The sequence below is a fragment of the Diuraphis noxia genome, unplaced genomic scaffold (genome assembly GCF_037042655.1).
Source record: "Diuraphis noxia isolate RWA-SAM2 unplaced genomic scaffold, SU_Dnox_SAM2 contig0005, whole genome shotgun sequence".
NCBI lineage: Eukaryota > Metazoa > Arthropoda > Insecta > Hemiptera > Aphididae > Diuraphis > Diuraphis noxia.
The window spans coordinates 37,614,492-37,632,673 of NW_028301715.1; the positions used below are offsets into that span (position 1 = coordinate 37,614,492).

General features: G+C 28.2%; 1 long non-coding RNA gene across 1 annotated transcript; it reads right to left on the reverse strand.

Moving 5' to 3' along the window:
• Positions 1 to 20: 20 nt before the first annotated feature.
• On the reverse strand, positions 21 to 4,872 carry LOC149055275 (uncharacterized). Its single transcript, XR_016192072.1, has 2 exons — positions 4,774 to 4,872; positions 21 to 193 (listed from the first exon to the last, which is right to left on the reverse strand). It is a non-coding gene; the product is annotated as an uncharacterized LOC149055275 (long non-coding RNA).
• Positions 4,873 to 18,182: the final 13,310 nt, after the last annotated feature.

Genomic DNA, 18,182 nt, shown 5'->3' on the forward strand with positions numbered 1-18,182 from the left:
AGATTAACGGTCGTCGTTCGTCAGGCGGTGGTGGCGGCGTTGGGACCGGTACCGTAGCGCGCCGCGTCAGTCGCGCGCTCAAAGCCGGAGCCGGTGGTGGAGGGCCCAGTGTGGCCACCGAGCTGGCGCGTGCCTCGGTCGCCCGCCCGCGACAGGCGCACACGTGCTGTACCGCCGCCGCGTTTATCGTCTTCTATAAATAAAATAAAAAAATTAATAACTATTATCTCATGTCGTTCAGCGTAAAAACGTTCCGCGCACCGCTCACACGGTGGCGCTGTAACAATATCAAAAATATTATAATACATAGTTGGCGTTATTTTAAAGTTACCACCATTATGGTACACTGTGCACCAATTCGGTGTTGTAGGTAGGAATAATCCGCCATCCACGGTATGAGCACTGGGCGACGTCGGTGGGATCGCGCCGCCGGCCAGCACATTGCGCAGAACGTGACAGCGCCGCCGTGTGCGCGGCTAACGCGTGTCGCGTGATCGTGTTATGTTACTTTATATGGCGACAACGTGCTGTATTATTTAGTATTATTATTATTATTATAAATGTTGTAACTTCGTGTATTATTTGTTATATTATTATTGTTATTATTTATTTTATTATATGCTCACAAAGCCACCGCCGTCGGGCTGTCGTTAAGACCCGACAAAATATGTGTAATTCGCACGTGACTGATTTCGAACGAGTTTCGTTTCGCTATCTAAATTAAAATATTTCTAATCTCCGAAATTCCTTTTGCTTCTCTCTTTTTATATAAATATTATTATTACTACCTATACCTATATAGAAAACGCGAAGTGGAAGCGACACACTTGTTGTCTGTGCAGGCTGAGGGTTGTTTAAAACTGTTCTTAGAAGTTAGGACGTGGGTCCGTGGGTGCGATGACTAAAGTGTGTACAATTGTTTTAAAGCGTGTACCTAAATTATAGGAGGATCGTAGATGGTAGTAGAGCCATACAGTTGCGTAATTTGCAATTGGTTCTGGGGTGGTGATAATGTCGTCTTAGTCTTGTCTCCCCTTGACCATTAAATTTTATAGATCATAGTATATTAGTATTATATTAATAAGTTATTAAAATTGAATGAGGTAAATAGTATTTATAATTGTATAGTTATGGTTTTCAAAGTTATGTTTTTTACTATGAGCCGTACAATTTTCTTGCCATTTTATTGTTGCCATCGTAGTTTTAAACAAGTAAAACAAAAACCAAATCTTGTGAAGTACAAAAACAGTATTTATAGTCATCGAATTAATGTTGTTTATTACACACCATAACATACAATATAATAATTATTAAATGCGTTTTTATTTTTAGATTAAACATACATATTATACCTCATTACCTTAATAGTTAATACCTCATATAATATCGTTATACGTAATCGTTATAAAAAAAACACCTATCTGTTGGACGTAACTCAAGATACAGCTATTAAGCGCATTCTCGAAATTTCAGAATCTATCTTTTTCTATTTTTATTATTAAATACAATTTACTGACGTAGTGACGTAAGTCGTTTCAACTTATTTTTGAATAAATAAATTTTTTTTTTTACAATTGGACAACAAATTACAATTAGAATGATATTAGTAATACGATATCGGTTATGTTTCAGTATTTACAACTCAGCAAAAAAAAAAAAAATGAAAAAAAAATGAAAAAAAATACATAAATAGTAATTATAAAACAATAAGGTAATATGGGTGTCCAGTTGTCCACGCTTGAGTCGGCGTACAGAAGGTGGGTCACTTAGTCTATACAATTTCGCATTATTAGCAGAATTGATGAGGTCGAAAAAGTTTATTGCTAATTTTTTTTATGTACTCAGTTATTAATTGGGGGCAGCTGGAAGTTTTTATAAAGTGCATCATTACGTACTAACCGTGGAGCATTGGATGTGGTTCTCAGAACTTTTGATTGGAAAATGTATATTTTGTGTATGTGAATCTTAACATGATTTCCCCACATAGGGGCTGCGTATAGAAGTAACGGCTAATAGTTGAACTGAGTAAACAATTTACATACTGCCATTTCACGATGCAATAACCAAAGCTTCGAGTGAAATAAGGAAGTCTGATATTATCGTTGTACTTATGTCAGAATCGTTATTATAATATTAATTGTTCGCTGTTCAAGACAACAATTTAAATTTATTTAGGTATGTAGTATAATATAAAAACAATAATGTATAACAATAAGATGATACGTATAATGGCTCATTAAATAGTGTCCTAATAAAACTAATATTCATATGTAGTTAGAAGTATAAAAATTGATAAATTCAATGGAGATTTCAACAATGAACATAAAAAATATTGTCTATATAGATACTATTAACTATAATATAAATATATAAATAACATACTAACATATTAAAATGTAATATATGTAAATATATATATTATATGCTGTATAAAAAATAAAAGCACTATGTTTATATAATTTATTAGAAATAAATGGTAATGTATACATGAATAATTTAAAAAAACCAAATTTAATTAATTATCATTTAAGGGCTTGTATCGCATTGGTGGTTTATATTTTGGACTTAGGTTAAACCAAAAACTTCTGATTAAGGTGAACTTAAAAAGTATACGTGTATTTCAATTACTTTCAATCGACAATCCGGACAATCATATACTTGGATTTGGTATAAGCTCTAGAAAATTTTTTTACTATGCCTGCCTATATGTTATTATTATTGATATCCGTAACATATTAACTAAAGTGACATTTTTAAATTTAAATTTAATTTTCATACTTGAATTGCTTTATATGTTTCATGATAATATTGTATACTAATATTATATAATATTCCTTTGTAATTTGTAAAAAAAAAAATAATGAAAAAACTGCTTACATAAATTACAATTGAAAACGATTAAGTTTCCTTCTTTCTAAGTTAAAACTAACATTTTCGAATAATCTGTTTTGTAAAAATGTAAATTATTAGTTCCTTATTATTATTTGTTAATACCTTTTAACTTAGTTTTGAAAGTTGTTCGGAAATCTTGTCACGCTCAAAATTCAAAAACAAGTAAAATTATGAAAATTATTTGAGAAAATAAAAATCGTTAAAATCAATTATTTTACTTTTGTACTAATTAAACGTTCGAATATTGTAGCAGGTATATTGGTATGTCATAAATAATATTATGTCGTAATTATTACGTTAGGCTAGGTTCACTTGTCGGTTGAAGGACTCACTAAACAAACAAAAACCATAAATATTATACTAAATAGGTCGTTGTACTATTCTCTCGTCATATTTTGATTGTACCTATTCAACATCTGTGTATACAAATACAATATTATTATGCTGATTGCTGGCTTAATAAAACGTGACTATGATGATGCTAACAATATTAACATTCATCATCAATTATTCCATTTATTTAAATGTAACTTCTAAGACATTTGAATTTAAAAATATTACTCTACTTATATAAGGATAAAACATATTTAATAGCAGGTGTACCTAAACCTAATTGCCTACTATTTCTGCTGAACATTTTTGGCTTGAAAACTATTTAGGTACAATTTTTATTTTATTTTATGTAGTCTAATAATTTTAGACGTTTAAGTGAAATATTTGAAATAGTTTGTACAACTTTGACTTTTCAACTTTTCTAGTAGAATAAAGGCTCTTACCGTAAACTTCAATATAGGTTTTTGGAAACAATTTGGATTTAGTTAGAGCTGGTAAATTTAGTGGATCAAAAATGAAAATTCTCAGTACTTTTTAAATCAATCAAGAAAAACAAAAAATTTTACGAACTTAAAAAAATGGAGTTACACAGGTATTGTGTACTTTATAGATAATTTTTGTGAAAAAAGCAGTCGTGGTTCTAGGCGTTCTAGGGTACGAGAACGGTAACCTTCTTTTACGAAATTTGAGTCCATCATCCTGGGATTGATAAATTGGGTCCCAAATGATCATAACTTGGTAAATTGAGTCCCAGGAAAAACCAGGTTGTAGGTAAGTTGAGTAGTCCCGGAAAAAAAGGTGGTAGGTAAGTTGGGTCCCTGGAAAAAAAAGATTGTAGATCCCGTCGTCCCGGCTACTAGTTAAAAAATGTAAATTGTGCACAAACGAATTGAAAAAAGGTAAATGCACGCAAATGAGTAGTTGATAATTGATCATCTTTATCCATTCTAGTTTCGCCTCCAGTCAGGGTGCAAATAATTTAACCATCATTATAATAAAAAAAGAAATCACCATTGATGCATCATAGTATTCATAGTAATATTAATTTAAAATGTATGAGTTATTGTGTTATTACCGTATAACATATACATTTTGCGTTTAGTAGAATCAATTAAAATTTATAACAACACAAATTATGTTGTTATAATATTTGAATAAACTGACCAAGGTAATCAAAGGTAAGAAATTTATCTAAACATTGGTTTGATTTATAATATTTTACTTTAAAGTGAATTATGCGGGCATTTTATATGTTTTAAAAATATTCATAGGCATACGAGTATATTTTCTTTTAGCATACTATTATCATTTTATTGTACCTATCCATACAGATTGTAATCATCTTTGTAGAGAGATATAATGAAATATTTTTTTACATTAAATGTTTAATAATATATCATACAATCACGCATAACGATCTCTTTCCATTGCGTAGTATCAATATATATTATACACAGTTTAATATAAAAAAAATATACATAAATATAAATTCAAACTTTGTTGTCTTATTAACCCTTTATTCTGTGAATTTTAATTCTAATAATGTACCTATACCGGCCCTCTTTGCTCTCATTGGTGTCCATTATTTTTTTGCCCTGGTTCACGCGTTGCATGTGCCACGTTCACGTGATGAGTTTGCGTTCGAATTCCGCTGGCGGTAGAATAAAAAAATATTATGATACTGCATTCAATGATATTATCATATATCATATTAATAATACAATGTGTACAGAAGGAAATTTAACACACGATTTATATTTATATACAGTGTGCATCACGGAGAATTATTGACATGTAATAGGTATCTATGTGTAAAATGTAAAAGTGTCAAATATTTACAAATCACAATACACTCTGTAGTCTGTATAAAAATAATATATCATACCACCGTAGGTACTAAATAACGCGATGATATAATAATATTAATAATAATGATAATAGGTAAAACAATAACGCTTCGCGGTTTTGCTAATGCCCACGCAGTCACGTGTGTAAATAACACAAAACACAATATTATACCGTACAAGAATATTATATATATATATATGATACAATATAGTATTACATTACGCGCATATTATTATAAGGTACGCTTAAAAATGCATAACATCCGTCTGATATATATTATACATAATAATAATAGTAAAAATATACAATTTATACACGATCACGAGATTGCAGTCGTGTCTGGTCTGCATAATATTTAGAGGCGAATGACTTTTTTTATTTTCAAAAACTGATTTTCGACTGACACAGTGTTTTACTATAATTATTGTTACTCACGCCGACCATGTCGTGTATACTATTTATAATATGTGTTAAATTATTATGTTCTGAACACATAGGTACACGAGACACGCGAGTATAATATGCGTAGCCTGAAAGTTTAACGATTTGATACAGAATAATGACAACCTTTATCCTCTGCAGAAATAATATAATAATATTATATCGCAATCTCTATCGACTTAATCTACACCGCCTTGGTCAATAAATAATTTTATGCATTTATAATGTATATATTTTATTGGAGACGTGGCTATAGCACGCGGATAATGTTATACATTCTAGTGCTATCTTTTATCACAATCAATATTCGATATCAATATAAATATTTTATAAACAATTTATTTTAAAAACTAGTCAGCTTATTCGAAACCCGTGTGATTCAGTGTGTATGGTTAACATAACAGTGCTCGTGTGAAGTGTAAATGTTGTGTTCGGTCGTGTTATAACACCCACTATGTAACTAATTAGCAATTAGTTTATCATCCACTGGTAATCACGTGCATATGTACGAGTGGTTAGGCACATAAATATGTAGGTTCTCAGTTTCTCACAAGTATACCTAATATATAAGACAGAGATGTTTGCGTCTTGTTGAATTTGTATAAATTGCGATGCGTTTGAGAAATTTAAAATAATATTCGTCTGACTAAATATAATAGGATTTTTAAAATATTGTAATTTGTTTGTGAAACTCTATTTGAACATTATGAATTTATGCTGCTCATCGTCAGCGCCCCTCTCCCCTTCTCCATTGATAAATTAAACCAGACAGACTGAGTGGTCCAATGTGCTGCAGCAAATTGCTGAAAAAAAATTATGTTGAGATCACAGATATAAAATTTATTTTATATCTGTGGTTTAGATAGATTTGTGATACTTTTTTTCAATTCGTGAAAGAATCGTGCCAATATCGGGACACGATAAGATTTTTTTAATCCATGTAGATTATATAATATGCTCAGATTTAATCGCATTCCGATGGATTATTGTCCGCCGTAGTTTGTATTCTTGCAACGCATATTTCCACCATTAGTCGTTTCAAAATAACTGACGCGTGATCATACCAAATAATATCACATGATTATAGATACGTACCTATATGTCTCAGAATTATCTTATATAGACTGCATATTGCATATTATGCTAGTAGGTATACATCTATAGTGGAGTCCCCAAATTTTTTTATTTGAGAATCGTATAAAAAAATAAAAAGCATTTGTGAGAAAAATGATATAAGCCTATATAATTTTTAATTGCACAATGTATATTAAATTATGATACGTGCAACACAAGTGGCACGTAATGAAGATTTGGGGTAGGTGTTATACAATATTTTTAGATTATTAATCGTCGGATAAAACTTGATTGCTGGTCTAGTTTAGAGATCCCTACTATGTAGAGTCATTTACTGACTTTTCATAAACATGAATATTAAATATCATTATAATCTTATAATTTTATAAATTTTATAATAATTTTTTAATAATTTAATACTTGAGCGTCTATATTACAGATATTATATTATAGTATAGGTACACAAAACATTCTTCCTGACTTTAATGACAACCTACTCCACACATTATTGTAATGTAATAGGCAATAATATTAGCGAGTACGCACTAGAAATGGTTTCTTTTTCTTATCAAACTGGGTACATTCCCTATTTTTAATTTCGCTTATTTCACTAATCCACTTGCGTTGAGGTTGATACTTCTACAATAATAGAAAAAATAATGTTTTGTTTTAGCATTGCGACAACTTACACGATTCATATACATAGGTGTACACTGTACACGTATATGTGTAAATAATTCACATTTTGCAAATGTATATTGTAAACAATAATAAATACGAAAATTGCAATTTGTATTGTGGTTTATGAATTATTATTTGATTTGCATGTATGACTGGGATTTTATATACCTAAATGCTATATGTATACAACATAATGATAGCAGTTACACTTAAGACGAACTTGAAAATAATAATTATTTTCGGTTGAAAAATAAAAACATATATAAGTTGTCTGTCGACCGTCGTGTGCATTCATAATATAGGTATTAAAAATTTGATTTGTATATACCATAGTCCACAACCACGCCTAATCAGTAACAAATACCTTTACAGAATCAATTATTGTTATACATTGATGATTTTTTTTTAATAAAAATATGAGTAAATATTTTTGATAATTTGATAATATAAAATAAAATAATAATTTTTTTTATCATTTTGATTATGGACTGAGACGTGAGTTAAATTATAATAAACGTTCAAATTTGTCACGCTTAAAATATTGTTATACTTTATCATTTATTTTTGTACTTGTGTTTATAATATATATTACCATGTATAGCTATTTTTTTTCACCACATATTTTAATATTATATACACTAAAAAAATCTTTAAGAAGAAATTTAAAAATAAATTAAATTAGTAAGTAGGTATATATTTTTGTTTTGTTAGTCGGCTAGGTCAAAACTCAAAATTATTGTTGCTGAAAATAAATAACATAAGCTCTAAAATTAACATTAATATTTAAATAACAATATGATACAATAATAATTAATAATATTAAAAGTTAAAACGATCGATTAAGTAATAAAAGATATCTATTATCTATAAATATAAAATATTGTAATGTTTGTGATGTATACATGCAACTATGTGCAGACACGTTACTAATATACGTGCAAGTAAATGAATTCCTTAATGTTTATGTTTTTTTATCACAGAAAAATTAGATATATCTATCTAAGTTATATAAAATTATAAAAACCAATTAAAAATGGCAGGTAATAAATTAATTTGTTTCAATAAAATTTACGCTCTATATATATATATATTATATAGTTTAAAATAATATGTTGATTTTGACTTGCAGAGTTTATGACGTATAAATTATCATGGAATTGAGGTTATAATGTCCAGGTGAAATATAACTATTATTTGGTCTGCTTATATGCATGTTGAAGAAATATAAGTACCTTGTGTACTTTATGTATTAATTTGTCATAATATATTTATATGTCTACTTGTGCTCTTGCTACTTGCGTTTTATAGTTAGTTGTGTGCTGTTTTAAGTCCAAAGTTTTAAACACTACATTACAATTGATACTTGATTTAATACATTGCTTTATATTTATTTTCGTATTGTTATAAAAATTTAATATATATTTATAGCTGTAATAATATATGTAGCATGAATGAAAACTTGTTTATATATTTGTATTATAATTTATGATAGTTATTAATTTCGTTAAAAACTGATAACGGCTAATAATTGAGCAATTTTTGTTTTGAGCTGTATGCTATGTTCAGCTGTGTTCCTCTATAACACTATATTATTATTATATTATTATTTGATAACGATGTGTGACCGAAGCAGTATTCACTAAAGTGCATTTTTAATAGTATATATTACAAATACATGCGTCATCATTGTGATTAGTGTATCGTATTTGACCCTTTATATGCTCGCGTGTCATACAACTGATGATCGACGGTTATAGACCTGTATAAGGGAATCGATAATTAAATGAACCGAAATTGTTATGCATTGATTTCTGTGAGTAAATACGAATTCAATACATATATTATATATATTATATATTATATATGCTTTTTTATATACATGATTTTGTCACTGGGAGTTTTTCGTTAAACGAATATTTTGAAAACTGTAGTTGTAGGTACAAAATATACTTCCGTTCTGGCTCTACTTTCGATCTCCCAATAAAAATGTTAAAGTGCTATATAATGATTTAGTTAGTAAAGGCAAGATGATAATGTCATGGTTTCTTTGCTTATCGAAGTTTTTGTTGGAATCACGTGTCACCAACGACGGTTATAGCAGCTTAAATTCCAAAAGACGTTATCATGTCTTAGGAATTTTTTTTAGTTGCGTTTGTTATTTTAATTTTTATTGTAACTATATTTATATGGTTATCAGTTTACACAAAATCATCAGCCTTAATTACACAGACACACACACTATAGTTCTACTGCATCGACTTTAAAGTTAATAACATTAACATTAACATATATATAAATATTTTTTTTTTCTAAAAAAATTTAGTACAATCTTTACAAGTTTATGTGCAATATTTGCACAATGGGTAATTTTGGTGACAAAAACTTGACATTAATAAAATACATAAAGGGTGAGCAGTAGCACCATCCAAAAGGTTAATAATTGGGTTACACTAGAGTTAATCTCTAGGTTGGAATATTTTAAGTTGTCTGCTTGGATTAAGTGGGATAGTGAGAGAAAAAAAAAATTATTCAAATACTTAATAGGTTTTAAGTCTTTAACTAAACACTTCATTTATTTTTTAACTTACCTATTTATAATGTATAATATTATTTTTTTTTTTTTTATTAATCTTAATATAAAACATCGGCTTTGTGTTTACAAATTTTCAGTAATTTAAAATTAGTTAAAAATTACAATATTACATTGTGGAATTAGGGCTTAAATTAGGTTGTATAGCTGAATTTCTTTTATAAACTGTAGGATGTTGGAGATTGATTGGGTGTCAGGTCCTAACGCTTCTCCGATTTGTTGAGATATGTCGTATTTTTTCCTCGTGTCTTCATATTTTTAGCATTCAGTAATAATGTGTTTTACTGTGAAGTGCACTCCACACATTTCACATATGGGGGGGGGGGATCATTTTTTTCCATAAGGTGCTTGTATGTGATGAATGTGTGGACTATTCTTAGACGATTTAATTTGGTTTTCTTTTTCCTATTTAGTCCGGGGTTTTGCCATATCTGTATGTTGTTTTTTTATTTGGTTTAACTTAGTATGCTGGTTAGTCCATTGTGTGAGCCATTTTTGGTCTAGGACTTGTTTGATTTGTTTTTTTTGTCTCCATATGTGTATATATTGAGTAATGGGGTGTCTATAATAATATTTTATGTTAAGTATACATATCTTGTTTCGTGTTTTATTAAAAATTTTTTATAAATTAATTATATTGTTTTTTACAATGCTTTATACTCGATCTGTTTTATACAAAACAATAAGAACAAGTGAGGATATAATAGATAATAATAAAAATAAAAACATAGCTTGGATAACATAGCCTCCTAGTGGAGGTACTACAATAAAAAAAAGTAAACATGAAAATTTAAATTTAATTATTTTGACCATAAGTTTCTACACCATTTGCGTTTTAGTCGTTTAGGAGGATTTCCAGGGTTAGTCAAGGAAGAGATATCGTGCATAAGTGGGTTTCTGTGGTTTTTAAAGCAGTTATAGAATCTTTTGTAGTTCACTTCGTTTACAACAAAGGGTATGGAGAGGTCGTGATGGAGTGTGCGAATGGAAACGTAATATGGTGCTTTAGTGATTTGTCATGGAGTTTTGGCTTGATAGGTTTGTATTCTATTAATGTTAGTAGGTTTTGCTGATCCCCAGAGCTGTATACTATAGACCCATATTGGTCTAAGTAACATTTTGTACATAAGGATCTTGTTGAATTATACTGACCATTTATTTTACTATAAATCTAAAAGTAATTCATTCATTAATTTTCATAATGTATTTTATCCACAACCTTCTGTTTTTACTTGATATAACTACCTTAGTTTCATAAAATTGATGCGTATTTCAAAGGCCGACGAACGATTAACCGGAATAACGAATATTTTTGTCTATATGAAATATCAAATTTTTAAAAATACTATAAGTTTCGTACTACTTATAATTATTTGTGGCGATCCAGTTATTTTTTTTTACCCTTTTCCATGTAAATGACTGATCAGATGAAATTTTTGAAAATTGAAACTTGAACCTACAGTTGTTTTTGAATTATATACATCAATGTTTTTTAAAAAGTCTATTTAATAATTTACATTACTTCTCATATTTTACGAAAGAAGACAATTTAAAATAATGACCTTAAATATTTCAAAAATAAGAAATTAAACAAACTCATTATTAATAGAAAAAAAGCGGGAAAGTGGGTATCGCTCTGCTGTACATTAGGTGGTGGGGTGGACCTCTGACTAGGGTAGGTTAAATTTGAATGCAATGATAGGTATCATTGTATACGAAAAACGATTCTGAATCTCCGTTCAGATTTCAATGATTTGTCAGTCTAGGATAATATATTATATTTAAATATTGTCATATTATATTCTATTTTGAAACAAATATATTATTTTTTAATTAGGACGCATTTTACATAAATACCTGTATATACCGGATTTGAGGATAAATCGTTATCGTTACGTGATTTCATAAAAATTTAAAACTCAAACGCTCAAATCATGTAAAGAAAATGCCAATCTAAATAACTGGTAAAATTTTCAAGTATCTATGACTTATACTTTTTGAATAATAACAAATGTTTAAAATCGTTTTAGGATAAATCGATATCGTTACGCTATTTCGTAAAAATTTAAAATTCAAACGCACTTAAAATGTTTTCCTATAATGGCTATAATGATGTTTCAAGTTTTCTCTATAGCTACTTGAAGGAAAACTAATGGTTTAAACTTAGTGTTGTATTTTTAATCCTTAGTTATAATCGCAAAAATTTTTATGATTTTTCAACTTCAAAAATACTTGCAAATTTTCGCGTTTTCGAAAGATTTCGTAAAAATTTGAACTATACACGCTTATAAAAAAAAATTGTGACTTACGATTTTTAAGTTTTTTAGCTACAATAAGAACAACTCATAAGGAACCTTGTATTAAATTTTCAAGTTTTTTTGGTCGTCCAACATTTTTCTACCGGCACATAAAAAAAAATTCTTAAAAAAATTGAAAATTTCAGTTGTCTATAAATTACTCAAAGAAAGTCAAAAATGTGTGAAAATTAAACTGTATATAGATAACACTAACATAAACATTTGGTGAAAATTTCAAGTATTTAAAGTGATTAGTTATTGAATTACAACCATATAAAAAAATCGATTTGGTCGAAAACTGGTTTTGTGAAAAAAAATTCCCGTTTTTCTGTCATTTTTTTTTTTGTTTTTCTCGACTTTTTTGAAAACTGCTGGAAAATGTTTACTTTTGACCTCTATAATGTACCAAGGATATTCACTTTTACATCGGAAACCACCCCCAAAGTTTGAAATAGAAACATTATTTCAATTAGTTATGCTGTACACAGATACAAAAAAAAACACACACACATCATAATAAAATCAATACATTTATCACTTCGTTCAGAATCTAAAAGCGGGTAAGTGAATGTCGCTCTGCTGTACATTAGGTGGTGGGGTACTGGGGTGGACGTCTGACTAGGGTAGGTTAGATTTGAATGCAATGATAGGTATCATTGTATACGATAAACGATTCTGAACGGAGATGATTTGTCAGTGTAGGATATATTATATTAAATACTGTCATACTCGTATAATCTATTTTGAAACAAATATAATATATTATTTTTCAATTAGGACGCATTTTGAATAAGGCATGGTTTATCAATTTTTCCAAAAACGTTGCATGTAGTTATCCTGTAGTTAACCTGATTTCATAAAAATTTAAAACTCAAACGCTCAAAACATTTTTCCTATAATGACGCTTCAAATTTTCTCTATAGCTATTTGAAAAAAAACTTATGGAAAACTTAGTATTCAATTTTATAACCTTAGATATAAATACAAACAATATTATGAATTTTGAACTACAAAATAATTTGCAAATATTCATGGTTTTGACGAATTTTTGTCAATATTTGAAATTCAGATGCTAATAAAAATTTAATTTGAATTTCCGGTGGATATTTTTTTTGTGATAAAGATTGAAAAATTTGTAAGAAATCTTGTATTAAATTTTCGAACCTTTAGAAAACACACATCATTGTAAAATCAATACATTCATCACTTCGTACAGAATCTAAAACACACATCATTGTAAAATCAATACATTCATCACTTCATTCAGAATCTAAAACTAGGGGGGGGGGGAGGCTTGATGGATCACTCTGTATTGGCCCCACTCTAATAATATTATAATAATTTATAATTCTCGTGCGTCGTGCGATATGTCGTCTTATGCGGAAAACAGCAGACTGTTTTAATAAACAACATTACATATGTATATGTTTATATATCATTTTAAATCAGTTGCGTCGACGACGTGACTTATAGCTTTCATATACATAATATAGTATTAAATACATTATACATACAACAATACAACATACATATTATATACGTATATCTACTAATATTATCAAAACACGTAAAATATAAGACAATAACAAAAACATGAATACAGGTATGACTGGAAAATCTGTTAAAAAACACGTTGCTGCGTAGTAAAACCGTTTTTTTGCATACTTGATCACTCAGTGAAAACAAGAAAACACTTTGTCAATGAGTAGTTGGTTACAATTCTATGATTTTTTTACGAATTGATAATTGGAAATCTTTCACAATATTGGTCAAAATTTGAAATTCAAAGTTAGAAAAAATTGTTTACTTTATTAATTTTTGAATTCTATAAATTTCATTTGTTGTAAAAAATGTCTTCTACAGAGTTCAGATAATACAATTTTTAGTTGAATTAAAAAAATAATATTAAATTGCATAAAATATCATAATATGTAAATCATATTAAACATAGAAATTTTGCCAAAGAATAATAGTAATTATTAAATACTCAAAACAGTTCAAAGAATACAATCGTTTTGCTTAGAATTTAAATCAGTACTTACAATATTAAATTAATTATTTAGAACGATGAGTTTATTTTAAAGGAAAAATGTCTAGGCAAAAAATTTGGCGTTCTTGATTGCAGATGAAGATTACATTTAATTTATAATTTCGTTGTTTAAAAAGTTTTTTAGGTATTATTTTTATAATTTTACGACTGTAATTACTAATTATAAAAAATTTTGGACAATTGCAGGGTATCATGATAATATAATATGTGACACGTGACCACTGTAAAAAATATGTTAAATTTTAATTCAATGGTATTAAATCGTTGGATACGTAAAATGATATTGAGCGAAGATGACGTAATATACTACTAAGTATTATTTTATGATACCTATTATTGCTTTTAAGTAATTTATTTAACTCTAATAACACGGTGGGGTGAATTAGTTTTGCCGAAACATATTGTACCTATTTGGAAATATATTTGCGTGTAATTCATAATATAATGTTTTAGGTTAAAAGTTTCAAGTGCCTACAAATAATGTTTTTAAACTACATTAAAATAACTAAAATCGATAACTATAATAACGGCTATATTCTTCATTTATAATTTCGGCCTAATTTGAACTTGATGGTTATAAAAAAAAACGTATGGTTACAACATAAACTATTATAGACATTTTGTATTCATTTTTAACTTTTAGCTATACAATTTAAACATTTAATACATTTTGGAGAAATTTGTCAAAATTTGAATTTCAAACATTTTGTTAAAAAATTGTGTAAATGTATTAAGATAGATACATATCTTCAATTTATATTTTATTACTATTGTAACAGTTTATAAAAGGGACTATGTATTCATTTTTCAAGCTTTTTGATCCAGGCAAAAAATTGTATTGATTTTTTTCTCAAAAAAAAATTTACTGAAGTACAAAGCATTTGTACTGTCCCAAAAGGCATTGACAGACACAACGAAAAGGAAAGAAATATAAATTTGTAAAATCAATACATTCATTGTTCCACTCAGAATAATAATTATATCATCTTAAGACAAAAACTAAACTGTTTGTTGTATTATAATTAATTTGAATGCAAGTATTGTCTAACTTTATTGTTATCTTACTATTAAATTACGAATTTAATTACATCGTTGTTTAAGAATTATTTCCTGTGTATATGGATTACCGGTATTTTTCCCGAATCGAAATTTCCGAATGAACTTTTTCCCGATTGGTATTTTGCCCGAAAATCCAAAAATCCGAAACTTTTTTTTTCCCGAACGCCTTTTTCCCAAATCGAAATTCCCGAATGGTATTTTTCCCGAAAGTCCATACACCCTAAATCTTTTTATAATCATAATTCAAAATTCTTGCCCTGCACTCTTTCATACGTAATTTTTAACATTCCCAGTATGTTTTTCCGTTGACTGGTAATTTAGAACCCACGTGAATAAAACCACCGTAAATTAATTTTGTTTCAACCAAAATTTTAATTTCAGCCATGATGGTAGCTGGTAAATTAAAAGTCAAACAATTTTTACAATTTTTACAACAAAACACACTACTTCGAAGATGGAAGTAGAACGACTGCCGATAGTACGCAAATAACGCGAATACGCGTCTACGATTACAATGTAATTATGATATCGGTGTAAAATAGTGTAAAATACAAATCAGTTGAATGTTCATGTAATGGCGGTGAAGTGCGTTAAAGGCAAGATACCCGTAACTTTTCATAAATACTATATCTTTATCGCCGTACACGTCGCCCACAAACCGCGACAATATGCCATTAATTAAATTTTAAAATTTTTTATTTCGGAAACAATAGCCGTCGGGAAAAATGCATTCGGGAATTTCGATTCGGGAAAATCGGCTGGTTTGTTACTGACAGCTAAAATGTTCTTTATCCAAAATTTAAGACCTGAGATATTTTATATTGTATTATTTTTTATTATATAAAATACTTATTTGCAATGGAAGTTGGTACAAAATAGTGTATCTAATTTGATTTAGGTTACATCGTATGTATAATGCTGAACCTTGATAATTTCAAATTAATTATGTTCTAGAAACTGTTTTAAGTAACCACTTATTATTCATTGTTTAAGTTCCAAAGTAAAATGTTATATTATATTATTTTATGTTATAATTGCACAGAATTTATAATTCTGCCACAAATGAAACTAATATTTTATTTTTTTAAATGTTCTAATAAAATATTTGATGTAAACGATAATAACGATGTAATGATTCAACTATATTCTTTAAATTAAATAAGAGTAAAAATTACGACAGGTCATAAATAATTTTAATCTTTATAGTTTGTTAGGTCAATTAATTATTTATAAAAAAACCGCGTGGCTTCGTTTAAGCGGAATGTAAATTTATTGTATTGCGTAAGTCAGACTACGGCTAACTGTTATAAGGCAATGTTTTTCTCGTCTCAGTACAAGATTAGGTAAGACATAGTTTTTGAATAGCGATTAATCCCAAAATCCAATATTATCAAAAAATACATAATATTAAACTATAGTGTAACATAATAAGATACGTTAAAATAATTCTATAAGTTAATGTTTAATTATACTAATAATTTGTTTCGTGTTATGTAATTTATATTATTATTATTTTATTATGTTTCTACTAATTCTATTCATTAATACTATTAAAACACATAAACATGATTAATAACTGATAAGAATTCAAAAAAACCATAAAATAAAAAATTTGTGAGGTTTTTAATCGCCAAGACATACAATCTTCAAATCTGGCGAGAATAATTTGGTGAAACAAAAAAATGTACTAATAAAAAGTTCAACCATATTTAGAAAAATAAATAATAACAGAAGTTTATAGTTACATATTTATTTTCTGAAATAATCTATACTCAGTAAGTATACTATGTACACTGTACAGCTAATAATTTGTCGATTTTATTGCTTAATATTTTTGTGGATGTAATATTAAATATGGGCGATGGACGATCGGAAAATTAAAACTATATAATATTATCATACATATAGAAAGTGTTAATATTGTATCACGCAACAAGTGGGATTTTGAAATATGCATGTTATATATTAAACTATAGTACATAATATATGTATAATAAACAGTTATAGGTTTATCTGTGTAATAGAACCACGACCTTTGGTCGGCTGATGAACAATGATGAATCTATTGGATTTGATAAGATCAAAGTACGTTCGTGATATTAATTATTAGTGGGATAAAAATTTCGAAAATTGAGAAATTTCTCTTTGAGGACGAACTGGTATTGCATTTTCGGTTTTGTAATAAATAAAATTACATACAAATTCATAATAATATCGTTCAAATATTATTACAAAAACATTCCACACCAATAATGGCCGGGCTTTCACCGTCAAATACCACAACGTGCGCTGTCAATCGAGATGTCGGGACATTGATCGTTCTCAAAAGCTCGAATTTCACGTACAATGAAGTTTTATTGTAGCAATCTCACCCCCGTTGTGTTTTCATCATTCAAATTGAACCTCTTCCGTAGCTTGAACGCACGTTGTTCGATTTATTTTGTAAAAACGTGCCATTTACGCAATACCAGTAAATGTATTAAAGTTTTTAAATCAACAAATCTTTTTTAAACAACAGTGGTTAAACGAAGTTTAAAACTTGTTTATTGTTTTACATTAATCAAACTTTAATGGGAGATTATAATGATTATATAGTAATAGCGAATACCTGTACCTATTACGGCTATATTAATACGAATAATGAACACCTTAGCAATGTTTTTATGTATCCGTTTCGTTATGATGATATCAATTTCTATCTCAATATGAATTTTTCATGTCAATAAACCTCTACGGATATTAATTTATTAGGCAATTAATACATTTTTAAATTATTGATTGAGCTTTTAGAGTACTTATTGTAAGTACCTTACATAATCAAGTATAGAAAAATACGATTTCAACTTATGCACTCGAAAACTGAAGTTAATTAGAAATTAAAAACCATTAATTAGTAGACTGTATATCTTTATTTAGT